The 21,030-nt window shown below is 40.1% G+C and overlaps 1 long non-coding RNA gene and 1 other non-coding gene across 3 annotated transcripts; one reads left to right on the top strand and one right to left on the bottom strand.

Annotated features, from left to right (window-relative positions):
* Positions 1–2,582: 2,582 nt before the first annotated feature.
* Positions 2,583–14,225, top strand: LOC125205966 (uncharacterized). Of its 2 annotated transcripts, XR_016135587.1 has the most exons (3): positions 2,583–2,706; positions 7,973–11,335; positions 11,418–14,225. It is a non-coding gene; the product is annotated as an uncharacterized LOC125205966 (long non-coding RNA). The 2 variants fall into 2 exon arrangements; XR_016135586.1 differs by having other exon boundaries at positions 7,973–14,225.
* Positions 14,226–18,699: 4,474 nt separating this feature from the next.
* On the bottom strand, positions 18,700–18,806 carry LOC148932581 (small nucleolar RNA R71). The gene has a single exon (XR_016136073.1). It is a non-coding gene; the product is annotated as a small nucleolar RNA R71 (small nucleolar RNA).
* Between the last annotated feature and the right edge of the window lie 2,224 nt (positions 18,807–21,030).

Here is a 21,030-nt window from a genome sequence, read left to right as displayed (position 1 = left end):
GACTGGTAAGTGACACATCTTTCCGAAAACAATACGGTACGGGGACATCCCTATTGGTGTCTTGTAGGCTGTTCGGTATGCCCACAGAGCATCTTCTAACCTCGTGCTCCAATCCTTCCTGGAAGGGTTGACTGTCTTCTCCTGGATGCTCTTTATCTCTCTGTTAGAAATCTCAGCTTGCAGTCGGTGATGGACCCCGTACTTTTTCATCAAGGCTTCAATAGTACGGTTGCAAAAATGAGTTCCTTGATCGGATATGATCACCCTCAGCACTCCGAATTGGCTGAATATATGACTCTTGAGGAACTTAGTGAAGAGCAAGATTTTCTCGTGTGTGTGTGTAATAATAGTTCTCAGATCCAGAGAATCCGCTAGATCACGGGGTCTAGGAACTCAGAGAACCCTTGAAACCATCGGTAGTTGGGCACACAATCTTTTCCTGCTTTTCAAAACCCTCAACCCACAGTACTAAAAACTAGTATAGGGAAGTAGGGATCGAATCCCACAGGGATGGAAGCGTAAGAAAACATGCAAGAGATTTTGGACACTGGTTTTGGCTGTTGCCACGCATATTTTTTGGGGTTGAGATTTAACTACTAGAGTCTTGAAAAGTAAATGATTTGTCCTAACAACTAGATCTAGGCAAATATAACGAGAACATGCATGACGAAAAACACGATGTAAACAAGATAACTCTCCAGCGATAACATTTTACCAGACCTAGTGAGCAACTTTTCCTAAAATTGCCTAGACAGAGGAAAGACAGATCGTGGGGACCATTTCCTAAAATAGCAAGGTACGAATGAAAAGCTGCAAAATAACTAACTAAAGGTTCAACTAACAAATAGCTTCATCTTCTCTAACAATCCTTGATCACAAAACGCAAGAAAAACAGAGTAAACTATAAAATGAAACAGAGCAAGCTGAATTGAACCATTTAACTACGATTAACTACGAAAATTAAGCAGATCTACTATCACTAGACGAGGTAAATGAGAAAACAGGACCAATCATCAAATACCATGCAGAATCAGAACAGATCTAGGCATCGAATGCTTCATCCACTCCGGATCCAAGCCATCCTCAACAAACCACGGCAATTCCCATCTCCGATTTCAACGATCCAGCCAAAATTCAACCGATCAACCACAATTCAACACCATTCACTTCAAACAACCCAGATCAAGTGCGAAAAACATCCAAGGTAAAACAACAAGCAAAGTAAACATGAAACAAAAACATAATTTAAAACAAAAACTGTAAATTGTATCTTCGCCTCGCGTAGAGACGGTGTTGCAGAAACCGGTTGTCTAACTATGAACCGAACCCCCAAATTTCGTACCCCTTGATGTGTGTGTAGAGTGTGAGAAAATGAGCTAAGAGCTGAAAGATGATGATGGATGATGATCGCATGCTCTTATTTATAAGGAGTTGAGCTTCTAGATCCTTCCTTGAATTCCCCATTCACCCCTTGTCTAGGATGCTCCTCGGTCTGGTACATTTTCTTCTTTCTGCTCACTTTCTCTGCCAGACTTCTTCTCCAGGCAATCTTCTCCTTTCTTCCTGGATCTGACATTTTCTCTACACACCTGACTTACAAAACCTTGTTAGACCCAAGAAATTACAGAATTTACCCCATAACCAATGCATGAAGTTAGCCTTATCACTTAGCAACCTCCTTGGATTCATAAGTTCTCGTGGCTTTAGTTTCGATCCACTTTGATATGTAGTCGACTACCACCAGGATGTAGGAGTTTCCATAGGATGATGGAAATGGACCCATGAAATCCATGCCCCAGACGTCAAACACTTCACACACAATCACTGGGACTTGTGGCATTTCATCTCTTGTGGAGATACCATCGATCAGTTGGCAACGGTCACAACTCTTGCAAAACTCGTATGCATCTCTGTTTAAAGTTGCCAGTAGAATCCGCTGTCCAGCACTTTCCTTGCGGTCTTTCTTGGTCCGAAGTGCCCTCCACATGCCAAAGAGTGGCAGTGTATCAGTACATTTCTTTGCTCCCAGTCAGGAACACACCTCCTTATAACTTGATCGGCTCCTATCTTCCACAAAAACGGGTCTTTCCAAAAGTAGTATTTTTCTTCACTTCTTGTAACATCCCAAAATAGAGCTTGATCAGAAAGTAAATTCCGATATGAAGATCCATCGAAATCAGAGCAAATTTCTTAGAATTCGTGCACAAAATAAAGAAAGTTATTAAATTATATTGATAGAAAGTTATTAAAAGCAATTGTGGGAATTATTATGAGTGTAATTTGAATAATATTGAGTAAGACTTTTGAATTTAATCGAAATTGGTGTAAGGGTATTTTATCTTTTCACATGAATTTACATTTGTTTCTTGCTACCTTAAAATCATAATGCACGAAATCATGTATGTATTTGGACATGAAATGACTCCAAAGTGTTATTGTGGAAATTAAAGGAGAATTCTAGAAAAATGTGTAATATGTGGTTAAATAAAATGGTGACAAATGTCCTAACTAATACCACATGAAAAATAAAAAAATAAATAAAGTTGGGAATATATTTTATTATTCAACACTTCTTCTTTCTCCTCATTTTTCCTCCCTAGAAACGTGAACTCCTTCCTCCATCTTTCTCTATCATATTTCTTCTTCTAGTTTTGTTAAGTTCGTCGGCAATCGGGCATGTAATCGGTGAAATATTACTAAATCAAGGTAGGCCTTCACTTCTATCATATTATTGAAGCATATGAATTGATAAATTTATGAATTTAGGAAACCTAAGTTTTGGCTTTCATAGTTGGAGATTGAAAGATGGTTTATTACTTGATTTTTTCTGTTTGAGTAAATAATAGTAATACTGAGTATGTTTTGATTGTTAGTTTCAAGCTACAAAAAAATTAACATTTATATGATTATAGGAACAATAGGTGTGGCTTGATTATTTAAGTTTTGTGATTATATTACTTAAAATAACTTCAGTTGTCAGAATATGATTGATCGTAATTTGAAATAGAACTTGTTGTGAAGATCTGAAGATGATTATTTTTGCCGTGTTTTTCAGTCACTTGTTCCGATTTTTGTAGCACAATAGGGACTGCAAAATTTATCTTACTAATTTTTAAAATAATTTTTGACGAGTCCAGTAGCCCCCTGAATATTTTGGATAATTTAGGAGTTCATTTACTATTTATAATAATTAGTTAGAAAACGTTGACAGAAACTGTCCAGTTTTGATATAGTCGGTGGGAAAGTTATGATATCTCCCAAATCATCATGAATTTCTGAATAAATCTTGTTGTTTTATAAACTAGACTTCTTTGGGTATTTAAAAATATTAGGCCAAGCTTCTAAATCCCAACGAACGAATTTAGAATGTAAATGAGGAATCAGTCCAATACAATTGTTATATTAGGAAGTTGAAGATGATGGGGAGACTAAGATTATGGTAAATATGAATGTTAATATGAATATATGTGTGAATTTAAGGAAACTTTAGAAGTAAGGAAAAGGGCTTAAGACCAAAGAATTAGCATAATATACAGTTAAGAAGAAATAGTTACACTAGAATATAATTAACAAGTATGGGTTATAATGGTTATGGTGTTTATATTTCGCATCAAGGCAAAAGAGCCAATCTTATGAAGTAGACACAGAATGGAATTGGAAGATCGAATATCATGGTGAATTAGGCGAATGTTCTTAAGCTTGCAAGGTAGCCTTACCATGAACTATAATTCCTTAATGTGAACGACATGAACTAAATGTGCAATAATGTATGTTATTGTGTGAAAATAATTGAATCTATGGGGATTTTCATATGTTATTAAACGAGTTCAGTGTTATAATGTGGTTAAACACATGATTAGAGCATGTTGCTCGTGTTATTCTATGTGATACCTACATATATGTTATTACAAGACACAAATGAAATTACTATAAAATTTACTAATCCAATGTGAAAGTCTGGTGAATAAATGATGGTGAATAAATGGTAAATATGTGATTCTATGATGAGATTAGAAATAATATGTTATGAGAGGTAATAACATGTGTTGGTGTGATAAGTGATTACATGAATTTGATAAGAAGATGAATATTATTGTGGCTGGAAAGTTGATTAGAGAAATGTGGAAATGGGTGTCCCTGAGGCTATTCATGTAATAGGATCGCCTTTAGTAGAATTATTACGCGGAAGTGCTAGTGTGGGACAATCCACCTTAACTCGCTTTTATAGTTTACACACTTTTGTATTGCCACTTCTTACTGCTATATTTATGTTACTGCACTTTCCAATGATACGCAAACAAGGTATTCTAGTCCTTTACAAAGAAGATATAGAATAGATATTTGCAACCAATCATTTCTCACTTAGAGGACTGATAGGATTTTATATATAAATATAAATATGATCTATATGTGATGATGTCTGATCTGTGTTGAACTGTTGAACATGATTATATGTTTGAACATGATTATATGTTTGAGCTATCTTGCTGTATTGATGTGTTATGTCGGAAATTGTCAGAAATAAAGTAAGTATACTTGACTGTTTACGCCCCCGTGCTTGAGTGTGTTCTATGGGTACAATTGGCATGCCACAAGACAGCAGCGCTGTATTATTTGAATCACTCGTCTTCTGGGTAACCGAAGCGAGGATCGCCTTATCTGTCATCTGATTTTTCTGATATCTGATCTGTCTGATATGCACCCTCATGGGTGATCTGATTATCTGTCCGCACCCTAAACGGGTGGTCAGTGCGAGGTCCTCTTGAGGAAAGCTCCGCCTCTGCATTGCATCTGATTCTGTTCCTGATCTGCCCTGTGTATCCTATTTTTTCCACTAAGCACCTAATGGGGCTTTATTTGTGACTTGAAATGTGATGATTTTTTTGTGATTTGTCCGTGTTGATGTCTGTGACTAGTTTGTGTGTTGATGTGTGGATAAGAATGCTACATGAAGCTATAAATAATTGAATGTATGACTTTTGCATATGGAAATAGGACGTACGACATATCATGAGAAGTTATATGCTTATAAAATTAGAATAAGTGGGAATAAATAATAATTAGTTAATGAATACATAAATCCAAGAATGATATGGAATGCTAGAAGGAAAACATGTTACGAGAATGGATGACGAGAAATGAAACAGAAATAATATATTGGGAAATGTATGTTGGAATGGGCAAATAAAAGTCTCTATATAGTTTAGACTAGAGAATTGATTTTTCATAGTTGTGACATAGCTACTGAGTTTTTGTAAGCTCGTCCCCTCTCCTTCCCCTACTGTTGGTCAAAGTTAGTATTAAGTCATCGGTGTTGCACAGCTTTGCATCCGTGGCAAGTTATTGGTGGTCGTCATGGTCAAAAGTCATGGCTTGTTGTGTAATAGTTTATTTTTAATCTGCCGCTGTGTAAATGCCTTTTAGTAGAATAGTTTGTAATTGTAATTGTTATAATAATAATGACAAAAAAAAATCCCCGTGTTGTCGATGCTGAAACGTGACATCACTTATTCGGTGCGTTCACTTACCGGGTAAGGGGTGTTACACTTCTAATCTTCAACCTCTGCGCCTTCGTAACGCTTGGTACCTCCGGGAGATCCCCTGTAACTAAATAGTTCGCTAGGTCTGCGAACCATGGTTCTTGCCCAACTCTTTCCTTTCTTTTAGCTGTCGCTTCCCGGCCAGTAAGCTTCATAACTGCTTCCCAATCAATCCTTCTGGCCGAGAAGACCACTTCGCACAAATGTTCCTAGGGGAACTTGTCTTGTACATCCTCACTACTTCCTTCTTGCACGATCCTACTCAGATGATCCGCTACCTTGTTTTCAATCGTCCGCTTATCTTCAACATCCCAGTCAAATTCTTGCAGCATGAATACCCATCTGATTAGTCTGGATTTCGACTCCTTCTTGGCTATCAAGTACTTTATCGCCGCATGGTCAGTATAGACGATGACCTTTGATCCCAACAAATATTGCCGAAACTTTACGAACGAGTACACCACTGCCAACATTTCTTTTTCGGTAGTGTCATAGTTTTTCTGCGCCTGGTTGAGTGTCTTTGACGCGTAGAAGATCACATACCTTTTCCCATCAATCTTCTGGCCCAGTACAACTCTTTCTGTGTAATCACTTGCGTCGCACATCACCTCAAAGGGGTGATCCCAGTCAGGAGCGCGGATAATGGGAGCTGACACCAAATTTCCTTTAGGAGTTTAAAAGTTGCTCCACAATTGGCGTCGAAAATGAACTCCACATCGTTCTGAAGGAGTCTGGTGAGAGGGTGGGCAATCTTGGCAAAATCTTTGATGAACCTTCGATAAAAACCTGCGTGCCCCAAAAAACCTCTAATCTCCTTCTGGTTAGTAGGAAAAGGTAGTTTGGATATCACTTCCACCTTCGCCTGGTTGATACGCTCGGATTTTGCACTGTTTTAAAGCCATTATTTTATCCGTTTTTAATGTCAAAGTTGCATTACATGTCCATTATTTGCATATTTTATCTATTTTGGTATTTTGACATGTTTTGTCAAAATGCGAAAGTTGGAAATCTTGAGTTTCAGTTAGCGTCCGGCGACTGCCGGCGCTTAGCGGTGACAAAGATACGCCCGACGATCGCCAGGAAGTTTGTGGCGACTGTCACAAGGAGTCAGAAGCTTCTGATAAATGCCCGGCGACCGTCGGCCAAGGTGTGGCGGTCCGCCACAGAAATGCGGAGCACGACAGCTGTGTTCAAACTCAAATTTTCAGCGATCCTGAAGTCCGATCAGGGAGTACTACATGTCATTCGCTTCTTCTTCAAATGCTTCGCGTTGTTACCAAGATCACCTCAATCGGAGTTCTGTGGAGAGTGTTAAGGCCGTTTTACCAAATTCGCGCAAACTGTCAAATGCAGTCTAGGCGGAAATTTAAAGAAGGAAAGAAGATAATACCTTTTGAAGCAAAATCTTTTCCTTTTACTATGGGGAACGAAAATTCCATCTTTCCTATTGCTTGGAGGAGACTTTTTACCAAATTTAAATCTCTCTCAAGCCTATATATACCCCATAACCTAATTCGTAGAATTCACCCTTCCATAGCCCCAAAAAGGGGAGCTTTCATAGCTCCTCCTCGAACCCTAATCTTTCATCTTCTTTTTGCCAATTACTTCCACAGCATAAATTTGAGAGTTCTTCATTGTGCAAAGGGGTTGGAGAAAGAAGCAAGAGATCATCAAAGAGCTACAAGGATTCAACCTTTGGGTTTTATTTGCTTTAGCACTTATGTTTATTTTGTCTTCACTTCAATCTATGTTTTTAGCTTATTCAATTGTGTCTAACTAAATTCATATGATTCTTTGGATGTGTTAGTAACGACTTTGGTTATACAATTCCAGTTTTTCTATTTAATATTTGTTTTGTTTTTACTTTGTTTCTTCCCTAAGTTAATCTTGATGCTTCATGATTGAGTGACACAATCGTGAATGATTTAATATAACTTGCTTCATAACTGTGAGAGAATTCTAGCGAGTTAGGTCAACATAGTAGACGCTACACTTAGCTTTCTTTAAAATGACACTGTTAATTAAGAGTGAGGACTTTTCAAAGGTCTTAGGAGCTTTTTGGAGTTACGTGCTAGGATTGACAACCCTGATGTTAGTAATCAACGTTTGCATCGCATGAGCATAAGCTAGGTGATTCATCCTTTCAAAGTATAAACTGTGCTAGGTTATTGTAGTTGGAATTTGTATAACCATAATTGTGAACGCACATCCATGGAATTCCCTTATCTCTCATATATTTTCTTAGTGATTTAATTGCATTTGGTTGTTTGATTGTTTTTAATTGTTTTAATTTTCAAAACTCCAAAATTCTCTTATTTCTCTAGATAGTATTTGATGCTTAGTACATAATAGCCAATTGCAATTATATTCCCCGTGTTCGATATTCCGGTACTGACCTTTAGCTATACTATTTCTACTCTGTATACTTGCAGGTATTTATAATGCTAAAACATAGTGCATCCCTGGTCAACCTGGATTCCTCTTTCTGACACTACATGCCCCAATACTATGCCGTCCCTAACCATAAAGTGACACTTTTCAAAGTTCAAGACTAGATTTTTCTCTTGGCACTTGTCTAACATCACGTCCAGATGTCGCAGACATGAGTCGAATGAGTCTCCATAGACTGTGAAATCGTCCATAAAGATTTCGATGCCGTCTTCAATCAGATCTGAGAAAATTCTCATCATGCATCGTTGGAATGTTACTGGGGCGTTGCAAAGCCCGACGACATTCGCCTATACGCATAAGTTCCAAACGGGCAGGTGAACGTCGTCTTATCCTGTCTTCAGGGTCCACGTAGATCTGGAAGTATCCACTGTATCTGTCCAAAAGGCTGCTTCCCCGCTAATCGCTCCAGCATTTGATCTATAAATGGCAGGGGGAAGTGGTCCTTCCTTGTGGCGGCATTCAACTTTCGGTAGTCTATGACCAACCGGGTGGGCACTAGTTAATTCTTTTCATTATTTACCGCCTGGATACCAGACCTTTTGGGGACCATGTGGACTGGGCTGACCCATTCACTATCTGGGACTGAGTAGATTATCCCTAGTGATAATAGCTTCAGTATTTCCTTCATGACCTCCTCTCGCATGTTGGGGTTTAACTTTCTTTGTGGGTCTCGATGTGCCTTGGCCCCATCTTCCAACCTGATATGATGAATACATACATCCAGACTTAATCCCACTAGGTCCGTCAGAATCCATTCAATGGATTTCTTATTTTTACTCAGCACAACCAGTAGCCTTGCCTGCTGCTCCTCCGTTAGTTCAATGGTTCTTATAATTGGGAATGAATCTGCTACTCCAAGGTAGGCATACTTCAAGTTGGCTGCCAGCTTTTTTAATTCGACTTGCAGTGGGAGAGTTTCTAAGGTTAATGGATTTTCCGTGCCTCCATCTTTTTTCGATTCTTCTTCTGGGATACTGTCTGTGCTAGCCGGTAGCTTGGAGCTCGCGTTCCCAGTGAACTCAGGTTTCATAAAGAACTTTTTAATAGCTTCCTCAACTTCCTCATTAGTCAGCCCTTGGCTACTGATCAGTTCACACCATGCTGCGGCTTCTACGTCGGCTTGCTCATAAACATCTAAAGCCTACATTTTCTCCTACAGCCTCAAGATAATCTTGGACTAGGGGGTCAATCACATCAACGTAGCATAAATTTTCAGAGTCAATGGGTTTTTTCATGACTTCATCAATGCTGAAAGTAAATTTTTCCCCATGAAAATCTATGCATATTGTCCCCTCGGCCACATCAACAATGGTTTTCGCTGTCCTCAAAAAGGGTCTGCCCAAAAGTATCCTACTAGACTCCCTATCTTCGGGTTCACTCATTTATATCACATAGAAATCGGCAGGATAACAAAAATCATGCACCTTCACGAGTACATTTTCTAACACTCCTTCAAGATTTATACAAGACCTATCAGCCAGTTGAATTAGGACCCTAGTATTTGTTAACTTAGCTCCCCTTAACCGGTTATAGATTTCATAAGGCATAACATTTATGGATGCCCCTAAATCACACATTGCATGCTCAATTCTGACATCCTCAATGGTTATGGTTAAAATGAACATACCTGGGTCGGCTCTCTTGGGTGGGAGCTTCTCCTAGACTATGGCTGATTCCTTGCACCACGATCTTCCCATCCTCCTTCGCCTTGCATGCTATGAATTCTTTAATGAACTTTCCCAATGGTGGCAGCTTCACGGCTTGGAGGAATGGTATGGTGACATCCAGCTTCACGAATATGGACAGATAATCCACATGGTCCTCTTTCTTCCTTTTTCCCCCTTCAGTACCTCCTTTGGAATTTTCACGATCTCTTCAGAATCCTTCTTCTCTGCTTCAGTAGAGGGTTCAGTTGTTGACCCGATTTTACTGTGGGTCCTCCCCTTAGGCAGTAGGATTTCTTCATTCTTATCCTCGCTTGACCCCTTATCTGCCTCCTTCATCCCGGGCCTACTGTAAGCTGTTCCAGATCGCAGTGTGACCTTGCTCACATTTGCCTTCTCCGGTATGTGGACTGTAGAAGGGTGTTTCCCTGAGTGTCCCCTTAACTCACCCACCGAGGTTGCCAGCTGGGATAGTTTCTTGTTCAGCATATCTATGTTAGCCTTTTGTTCCTTCTTAGCACTTTGCATCCCCTGAACCACTTCCTTTGCTTCACTGCATTTCGCTCCTCATACTCTGCTGAGAGGATAACACTTCCCCCATCATGTCTTCCATTGACTTTCTCAGCCAGTTGGGGTTCTGGAATTGGTTGGGTCCTTGCTGGTGGTAAGGGTTACACTGGTTGTGTCGGTTTTGCTGGTAGTTCTGGGAATTTGGGTGGTTATAGGTACCTGTTTGGTTTGAGAAATTTTGGGGGTGAGAGTGTTGAAGGTTCTGGTTCTGGTTAGGGTAGCTTTGGTTGTTTCTATGGTGGGGTGGTATGTATATGGAGCTCTGGTTTTGATTTTGCGGGTTTTGGCTTTGGAATCGGTTCTGTTGTTGTTGGTTCCGTCCTGCCCAGTTGGGTTGGTACTCTTGGTTTGCAGGGCCTCGGTCAAGGTTCTGGCTTGGTGGGGGATTCTAGTCTTGGTTCTGATTTCCATCTCTCCACCTGAAATTTGGGTGGTTGCTCCATGGTGGGTCCTTGATCCTCCAAAGGGTTCCAGTTGTTATTTTGGTTCCAATATCCAGCCGCATTTACTTGAGCTAACGCTTCCATATCTTCTAGCGGATCGTAAGTGGTGATCCACCCTTTTTGCTCCGCGATTTGATTAAGTGTTGGGGAGGCTGGTCCGTTCTTTTCTATCGCTGTTATCAGCGCCTTCTCCATTTTGTCCATCCTCAACTCCATCTTGTCCTCCTGCTCAGTTGCTGAGGAAATAGCCACCCCCAGTCTCAACTGTGGATCTCGGGGGTTATCATAGGCTCTCTTTGCACCCAATAGTTTTCCCAGGATTTCTTTCGCTCTACTGACCCGCAGGTGGGGAAATGCACCCCCTGCTGATGAGTTTGCCAAGTCCTTGGTTTCCCTGTTCATTCATTCATAGAAAATATTATAGATTTCCGCCTCCGACATCCAGTGGTTGGGGCATGCGTCCAGGAGGCTCATGTATCTTGACCAATATTCGCTCAGGGACTCGTCGTAATCCTTCCTGGCGCTGGAGATCTCCTTTTTCAACGCACTCGTCTTCGTTGACAGAAAGAACTGATCTAGGAAGCGAGCTTGAAGTCGGCCCAGGTGCTGATCGAGTTGGGTGGTAGGTGCATTAACCATGTGTTCGACTTTCCCTTTTGCACAAAAGGTAGGGCTTTCAATCTGTAATCATCTTCGCTGGATCCTGCTGGCCGCTTTTGAGCCTAACAGATTTTTCCAAACTCGTGAAGGAACTTGTAAGGACCGCTAGGACGTGTGGCTTAACATCGCACGATGACTGTCCTGAGGTGACAACTATGGCTTACAGAGGTTCTCCATTGGAGTGGGCATTCAATGATCTGATCTCGGGATCATCGTCTATCTGCTCAGCCATTCTCTCTGGTACTCTTGCTGGTTGGGGTGGAAACTCCGAGATTGGGTTATCTACATCCTCCTTCTCTTCGTTGCTGCTCGTGCCTAAATCAGACAGTGCTGTCGACATGCCAGAACGGGTGGTGACGAGTATCGACCCTCGAGGAAGTATTTTAGGTCTCCAGTGCTCAAAGTTCGAGCCTCTTCCCATAAACTGGAAAACAAAAGAAAATAGAAAATTATGAACAATATATACACCAAAATATCACATACAAATGCAACAATGAATGCCATCATTCCCCGGCAACGACATCATTTTGATGTAACTGAAAGGGTTATTGGGTCTCGGTTTGTGTTATGGAACGTGTGTTCAACTGATCAGGAAGTGGCTCCTAACCTAGTCGTGTTGCTGGATCGAACACCTAAAATCCTGGTGTCAAGAAATTTCCTCAACCCACTTCTACTGGCTAGTATAGTGAGAGTAAGGGTCGAATCCCACGAGGAATGATGGTTGCAGCTCTAGACTGTGGTGACACTCTGGAATGGTTGGTTAGCTACCACGCTTGGGTTGAGATTCTGCCTAGACGAAAACTAAAGATGGACTTAGACTCTACTGACTGGTAAGGTTATCTGATATCTAGGTGAGGTGGTACATATGAGAGAGAAAAGATATTCTACTGGAGTGCACGTGAAAAGTGAGAGTTTACTAAAAATGGTTAAACAGAAGCTGGGGTGAATATCCTAACGAACTGGCTAACGCGCTGACATATCTGCAGAAAATCTGACAAAAGTGGAAGGACAAAAGCAAAAGGTGGTTGGAAAGTAAAGTGGTCTCAGAAAAGGTGGATTGTGATGTTATCTTCTTCAACAAGCATGCATAAAATTCAGATGAACACAAACTCCATGGATAAACTCAGATTTACGGCTTCACACATCGGATCCATAAACTAAAAAAAGCTTAAACTCGAAGATTAACAACTAATAAGCTACTTTTATATCCAAAATTTTCGACCCTCTCAAATTTTTCCTTTGGAGCCAATTTTGAGCCTTTAAGCCTTTTCTTTGGAAGCCAAAATAAATGGGGGGACAATTCCTTGGGTTAGTATAGTTTTTGTTATCTTCTTTTGTAAAGGAATTGGAGAGATAAGGAGGAAAGTATAAAAAGTAGTGTGCTTAATATTAAGAAAGTACAAGTTGTGAAATTGAGAAAAATTCCAAATATGTGCTTGATCTTAGGGAAAAAAAAAAGAAAGGATGTGTAAAAAAAAAAAATTAAAAAAAAAAAGAAAAAAAAATGTGTGAAAGGTTGTGAAAAGAAAATAAAATCAAAGGATTGAAAGTAAATTGAAGGAGAAAAATAAAGTGTTAGAAGTGCCTTAAGTTTTAGAAAAGTGGAGTCATCTTAACTCTACTTGGGATATTTTTATATTTGAGTCACTTTTTAGCCAAATATTCCTCACCTACCAAAGAGCCTACGTTACAACCGAAAAGAAAGACCTTTCGGACTTTTGATGCTTAATCACATTGAGTAGAGGAGGGATTAGACTTTGAGCAAGCCTATGGTAAACTTTGCATGATGCATGATTTGAGTGATTTACACTTTACCTTTATACACTTTGAGAGTGAGAGAAAGAACACTTCCCATCTTTGGAAGTTTGCCACATGTGAGTGCTTGAATTCAAGGTGTTCCAGAAGTTAGTAATTAAAGTGCACTATTAAGCCTTGCTTGATTTGATTGTGTTAATCCATGCTTAATCTATTCTTTCATCTTTTGAGGCAATTATGATGTCTAGTCCTTGTGCATTCCGTGCGTCTATTCTTGTGTCTTTAGTGTTTTGTTCGAGGACAAACAAAAATGTAAGTTTGGGGGAGTTGATACGCCCGGATTTTGCACTGTTTTAAGGCCATTATTTGGTCCGTTTTTGTTATCAAAATCACTCTACATGTCCATTATTTGCATATTCTATACATTTTGGTATTTTGACGTGTTTTGTGAGAAATGTGCATATTTGAGCCGAAAAGGGGAGTAAAAACGCATAGTCTGGAAATCTGCTGGAGTCAGACGGCGACCAGCGACCGCCGCGAAGTTGTACGGCGACCGCCGGCGCCCGGCGGTCAGAGCTATGTGGCGGCCCGCCTCGGAAATTTACGCTAGGAGAAGAGTCTCGCCCGGCGACCGCCGGAGGACATGTGGCGGTCCGCCACCGAAGGGTCAGAGTCTCTGGACTCCAACGCGGCGACCGCCGGCCAAGGTGCGGCGGCCCGGCGGAGAAAGGCGGCGAATCCGACCAGCCCTAGATTTGCTCCAAGATTTACCAAACTTTGAAGATCTTTTCCTTCTATGATGAGGAATAATCTTCCCCTATAAATAGGACCTCAAGCTTCATCAAAAGGAGTTTTTCACACAACAAGAACACATTCATAGAGAAAGAGAGTGACTACTTGCAACATTCATAGAGATCAAAAGCTAGAGTACTTCAATTGTGCAAGGAGTTGGAGAAGGATTTCAAGAACATCAAGAACGACAAGGATTCAACCTACGGGTTTTATTTGCTTTAGTTTTATGTTCAAATTGTTTTCCCTTCAATCTATGTTTTTAGTTTATTCAGTCATGTGTAACTAAACTCATAGGATTCTAGGGATGTGTTAGTAGCAACTTTGGTTATACAATTCCGTTTTCTATTTAATATCCGTTTTGTTTTTACTTTGTTTCTTCCCTAAGTTAATCATGATGCTTCATAATTGAATGACACAATTATGTATGATTCAATACAACTTGCTTCATAACTGTGACAGAGTTCTAGCGAGTTAGATCCACTTAGTAGACACTACAGTTAGCTTCCTTTAAAACGGCACTGTTAATTGAGAGTGAGGACTTTTCAAGGGTCTTAGGAGCTTTTTGGAGTTACGTGTTAGGATTGACAACCCTAATGTTAGTAATCAACGTTTGTATCGCATGAGCATAAGCTGGGTGACTCGTCCTTTCAAAGTATTAACTGTGCTAGGGTATTGTAGTTTGGAATTTGTATAACCATAAAAGTGAAAGCACATCCCTAGAATTCCCCTTATCTCTATACTTTTCTCTCCGTGATTTGCTTGCATTTAGTTGTTTACTGTTTTTAATATTTACTGTTTTCAAAAGTTTCCAAAAATTCTTGTTTCTCCAGATAGTAATTGAGTTCTAGTAGAAGATAGACACTTTGTGTACATCTTCCCCGTGTTCGATACCCGGTACTAACCTTTTGCTATACTATACCTACTCTGTATACTTGCAGGTATTTATAGTGCAAATAAAAAGTGCATCAGTTGTTGACATTCGATATTCTCGATATTGATATGTGAATAGTAAGTGTTATTTGTTAGTTGTTGACATTTTAATACGAGTTGTTGACATTCGATATTCTCGGTATTGATATGTGAATTATAAGTGTTATTTTTTAGTTGTTGACATTTTAATAAGTGTTATTTTATTGAATGTTGAAGATTTGAAGATTTGAATGTTGAGGATTTGAAGATTTGAAGATTTGAATGTTGAAGATTTGAAGACTTTGCAGCTAGAGTTTTAGAGAGGATTTTAGATAATGATTTCAAATACAATTTAACGAAAAGACAATTATACCCCCGTGTTGAAATGATGTGATAGTTGTTGACATAAAGTTATTCTTGTGAATTAGTGGTTGAGATTGCATCTCATTTCTCAATTATGCCCAAAAATCTCATCCTAACAAGACCCTATATATATATATATATATGATCAAAATAAGTATGTGTTTAAATCCAGAAATGCAGCCCAAATGCTAGCCCTATTATTAGATGATCTAATGGTCAATAATTAACCAGAAATACGAAAGGTCATAATTAAGCAGTTTTAGGTCATATTAAAATATTTGGATTTAATGTCATGTTAAGATCATTTTAGGTCATGCTTTGTTAGCATGACCTAAAAATAAACTAACTATGACCTAAAAATGCCCTACGTATGATATGGTTCTGCGTTTTTGTATTTAAATCTGGTTTTCATAGATCAAAACCCTATATATAATATATATAGGGATGTATTCATATACTTTTCACATCTTTTATGTTTTTTTCCTTTTTAATCTCCACCATCTATTTTTAAGATCTAATGGCCTAGATTCACGCTCCTATTATTAATAAAATCATTATTTTAATAAGAAAAAGGGCAATTTTGGGAGTGATAGTTCTAGGCGGTTAATTACATTCCTTGATTCACTCCTTTTTAACTTTGGTAAATAAATAATCTAATTTATTTTGTTTATTGATTCACACTTCAATCCTTCTTCTCTCTTTCTTCTCTATCCAAATTTTCAGCGTTCTTCTCTCCTTCTTCTCTATCGAAATTTTCAGCGTGACTTCTCCATTGAAGAATTTGTCATTCCTAAATTGTTGTTTGGTTTTCTAAATTGAAGAATCCACGGTTTAATTGATTTCGTTTCTCTTTAAACGATGGAAGAAGCGAGCAATAGGGGCCTAATGCTCTCCCTCATCGTTTTTCCTCCATTGAAGACCTTCTCAAGAAATTGATGTCGTCTTGAATCAATTGAAGACGTCTGTTTTTATTTTGATTATTGATAAATTTTGGTAGAAAGTAATTGTATTAAGCGTGTAATTGACCTTTATGGTTTTCTCTATTTGTTTGTGATTAGGTCGTTGTTGTATTTAGTTTTATTTTGCATCAGTTGTCATTTTATTTTCATGAAATCATCCATTGCTTACAGATTTTCGTGTTTTCTTTTCGTTAGTTTCAGTTTGTAAATTTTCGACAAGTAATGCACTATATTAAATGTATAATGTAGATTGTATTAATGTACGATCATAGTTGTATAATGTATATTCAGCTTTGAATAATGTACATTACAATGGGTTTAATGTGTGACAGAAGTTAAATCCATTCCCCTTTGGGTTTAGCAATCCATGTGGCTAGAGTATAGTACCGACCGAAATACGAAAACGTGACCAAGGGCAGAGAGTTTGAATCATTCCCCTTGGGTTTAGCAACCCATGGGGCTAGGTGATACGCCCGGATTTTGCACTATTTTAAGGCCATTATTTGGTCCGTTTTTGATATCAAAATCACTCTACATGTCCATTATTTGCATATTCTATACATTTTGGTATTTTGACGTGTTTTGTGAGAAATGTGCATATTTGAGCCGAAAAGTGGAGTAAAAATGCATAGTCTGGAAATCTGGAGTCAGACGGCGACCAGCGACCGCCGCGAAGTTGTACGGCGACCGCCGGCGCCCGGCGGTTAGAGCTCTGTGGCAGCCCGCCTCGGAAATTTACGCTAGGAGAAGAGTCTCGCCCGGCGACCGCCGGAGGACATGTGGCGGTCCGCCACCGAAGGGTCAGAGTCTCTGGACTCCAACGCGGCGACCGCCGGCCAAGGTGCGGCGGCCCGCCGGAGAAAGTCGGCGAATCCGACCAGCCCTAGATTTGCTCCAAGATTTACCAAACTTTGAAGATCTTTTCTTTCTATGATGAGGAATAATCTTCCCCTATAAATAGGACCTCAAGCTTCATCAAAAGGAGTTTTTCACACAACAAGAACACATTCATAGAGAAAGAGAGTGACTACTTGCAACATTCATAGAGATCAAAAGCTAGAGTACTTCAATTGTGCAAGGAGTTGGAGAAGGATTTCAAGAACATCAAGAACGACAAGAATTCAACCTACGGGTTTTATTTGCTTTAGTTTTATGTTCAAATTGTTTTCCCTTCAATCTATGTTTTTAGTTTATTCAGTCATGTGTAACTAAACTCATAGGATTCTAGGGATGTGTTAGTAGCAACTTTGGTTATACAATTCCGTTTTCTATTTAATATCCGTTTTGTTTTTACTTTGTTTCTTCCCTAAGTTAATCATGATGCTTCATAATTGAGTGACACAATTATGTATGATTCAATACAACTTGCTTCATAACTGTGACAGAGTTCTAGCGAGTTAGATCCACTTAGTAGACACTACAGTTAGCTTCCTTTAAAACGGCACTGTTAATTGAGAGTGAGGACTTTTCAAGGGTCTTAGGAGCTTTTTGGAGTTACGTGTTAGGATTGACAACCCTAATGTTAGTAATCAACGTTTGTATCGCATGAGCATAAGCTGGGTGACTCGTCCTTTCAAAGTATTAACTGTGCTAGGGTATTGTAGTTTGGAATTTGTATAACCATAAAAGTGAAAGCACATCCCTGGAATTCCCCTTATCTCTATACTTTTCTCTCCGTGATTTGCTTGCATTTAGTTGTTTACTGTTTTTAATATTTACTGTTTTCAAAAGTTTCCAAAAATTCTTGTTTCTCCAGATAGTAATTGAGTTCTAGTAGAAGATAGACACTTTGTGTACATCTTCCCCGTGTTCGATACCCGGTACTAACCTTTTGCTATACTATACCTACTCTGTATACTTGCAGGTATTTATAGTGCAAATAAAAAGTGCATCAAGTTTTTGGCGCCGTTGCCGGGGAAGACAATTCACTTTGGAGTGATATCTTCAAACGATAATTTTACTACTTTGGATTTTTATTGCTTTTTGTTTTAATTTTTTTTGTTTTCGAGTCTTGCAGGTTTTGTATGAAAGAACGCGTTCTGGGAAGTACATCTTAGAGCCGCTTGATTTAGAACTTGAAAGAACTCGTAGAATAATAAGAAGTGAAAAAGGATCAGGAACAATGGGTGACCAAACAGATATTGAGAAGCTGCAGGAGATGGTGAAGTTGCTGATGGATGAGAGAGATGCGGAGAGAGCAGCCCGAGAAGCCATGGAAAAGAAGAACAGAGAAACATTACCTGTGATGAACATGTTCAATCATGGGAATATGATCACTTTTCCTAACGGCCCTCGTATTGATGCTAACAATTTTGAGTTACGCATGCCCCTTATCCAAAGGGTCGAGCAAACTCCTTTTGCAAGTAGGGCGACTGAAGATGCTAACCGCCATCTCTCCAAATTCGTGGAAATCGCAAACACTCTGAAATTAAATGGTGTCGACGACGATGCCATACGGGTAAGACTTTTTCCATTCTCATTGATTGATTCTGCTAAGGAGTGGTTTGAGTGTATGCCACCAGAAAAGGTCTCCACATGGAAGGACATCGTAGCTACCTTCCTCGACAAATACTACCCGCCAGGCACTATTTTGAAGCTCAAAAGTGAGATCTTTCAGTTCACACAAGGCCATGAGGAGCCCCTCTATGAGGCATTTGCTCGTTTCAAAGCTCTTCTTCGAAAGTGCCCAAACCATGGTTTTTCCATAGACCATCAGGTAGGAATCCTCTATAATGGATTTAATGAGAAAATATGTGCTATGCTTGATTCAGGGGCAAATGGAGGATTTCTAAGAAAGACAGGAGAGGATGCCATGGCGGTGATCGAGGAGTTTGCCACCAACAGTCGGGGGTGGTCGAAGGAAAGGCATGCCACGAGAAGAGTAGCAGCCATAGAAGAGGCCGAAGAAAGTTCTTTTGCTAAGGAGTTAGCAGAACTTAGAGTCAGGATTGATCAAATGGACATCTCGAGGAAGGAAGATCCAATTCCGGCAACTTCCATAGTGGCGGTCAAGGCACCCGAAACTGCCATATCAACTGTGGAAGAAATCAACTACGTGCAAGGAGGCGGTCCCAGAAACTACAATAACAATTATCGCCCAAATCAGGAGGGCGGTAATTTCAATAATTATAATGGGAACCGTTCGCACCCAAATCTTTCTTATTCTAACAATAATTACTTGCAACCCCCTGCAGGATTTAATGTTAGCAAAGGAGGAGTGGTTGAGCCGATGAAGAAGGAAGACAAGTATGAACAAGGAATCACGAAGATTTTGGAGGTAATTACGCAAGATAGGAAGATTAATGACACCAAGATCGGAGTGGTCGAAGCAAGGATAAACAACCTCGAGCAAGGAATGAACACAATCTCGACAGCTGTAACCAATATTACCACTCAAATGGAGCAAATTTAGAAGAAGTTAGATGAGGATAGAGCAAAGGCAGCAGCAAGAGTGGATGATATTAACAAGAAGTGGGTGGCAAAGCAGAAATCTGGGGACTGCCCAGTCGCCGGCGGACCGCTGAACACCCCGCAGCGGCCCGCCACTGAGACGGCAGAGTCAACCACGCAGGACTGCCCAGTCGCCGGCGGACCGCCGCACACCCCGCAGCGGCCCGCCACTGAGAAGGCAGAATCGTCCACTAAGCAGGAGCTTGTGCGGCACAACGGGATTGTACTCCCTTTTCAGCCAAAGAGGAAGTTCAAGCTTGAAGAGCAGTTCAAGCAATTCCTTAACATGTTTTGCAAAGTCCATACTAACATTCCACTTGTTGAATCGTTGCAGGAGATACCAAAGTATGCGAAGCTACTAAGGGAGGCGGTAATGAGGAAAAAAAAGCCGACCAAAGCCGACCTTAAGCTACCGCATCATTGCAGCGAGATCATCCAAAAGGAAAGGGCAGTGAAGTAAAGAGATCCGGGCCAGTTCATCATTAGGTGCCGAATTGGAGAAGGGAAGGTTGACAAAGCACTGTGCGACTTAGGATCGTCCATCAATCTCATGCCACTGAAGTACTACGAAAAGCTCAACATCGGGCCACTCAAATCTTCAGATGTAACACTCAGGTTGGCCGATAACTCGTCCATCAAGAATGTAGGTATGATTGAGGATGTCTTAGTTAAAGTTGATGATTTTATTTTTCCTGCCGACTTTATTGTGCTTGACATGAAAGTAGACAAGAACGTCCCTCTAATCTTAGGGAGAGATTTTCTTGCCACTTGCAAAGCTTTGATTGATGTAGGTCGTGGCGAGATCACAATCAGTGATAATCATGGTCAATCCACCTATAAGATCGAGAGCGAGATGCTAAAGTTTGAGGAGGCAAAGCGGGCAAAAATGGAACAACAGTGCAGAGCAGTCATGGCTACCGACTTGACCAAGTCCAAAGATCCCTTTGAAGCGGAGGATCCTTCTACCTCCACTATCTACATTGTCAAAGAGGTAAGACACTCTTCTGAAAAGGGTGATGCTAATTCTTCTACATCTGCTCCACAGAAGAAGAAACAGAAGAGAAAGAAAACACCCAAAGAGGACCCCGAGATATACGTCATCAAAACGAAAGAGGGGAAGTACAAGTGGTGGAAGAAGCTAGGGACCAAATTGCTCCCTATGCCAATTTTCAACACTCGAGTTATTGATCCGCCCAACTAGTGGGCCACTTCAAGTCGAGCTAACGACTTTAACAAAAGCGCTTATTGGGAGGCAACCCAATTTTCTTTTACTTTTTTTATTTTCTCGTTTTTTTTTTTATGTTCTGTTAAAAAAAAAAAAAAAAATGGTGGCGGTCGCCGCACTTAAAGCACGGCGATCGCCACACGTGTGTTAACATGTGCAGGAAGGATCGGGCCTAGGGCAGGCTTAGGGCGGGCCAGAGTAACCGCTGCACGGGCCGCGGCGGCCCGCCAGGATTGCTGTTTACGAAGG

Source organism: Salvia hispanica, chromosome 2 (assembly GCF_029641045.1).
Source record: "Salvia hispanica isolate PSC_SH4W2 chromosome 2, Shi_PSC_v1, whole genome shotgun sequence".
Classification (NCBI taxonomy): Eukaryota; Viridiplantae; Streptophyta; class Magnoliopsida; order Lamiales; family Lamiaceae; genus Salvia; species Salvia hispanica.
The sequence above is the reverse complement of the archived record's forward strand: the minus strand, read 5'-3'. Positions and strand labels throughout refer to the sequence as shown.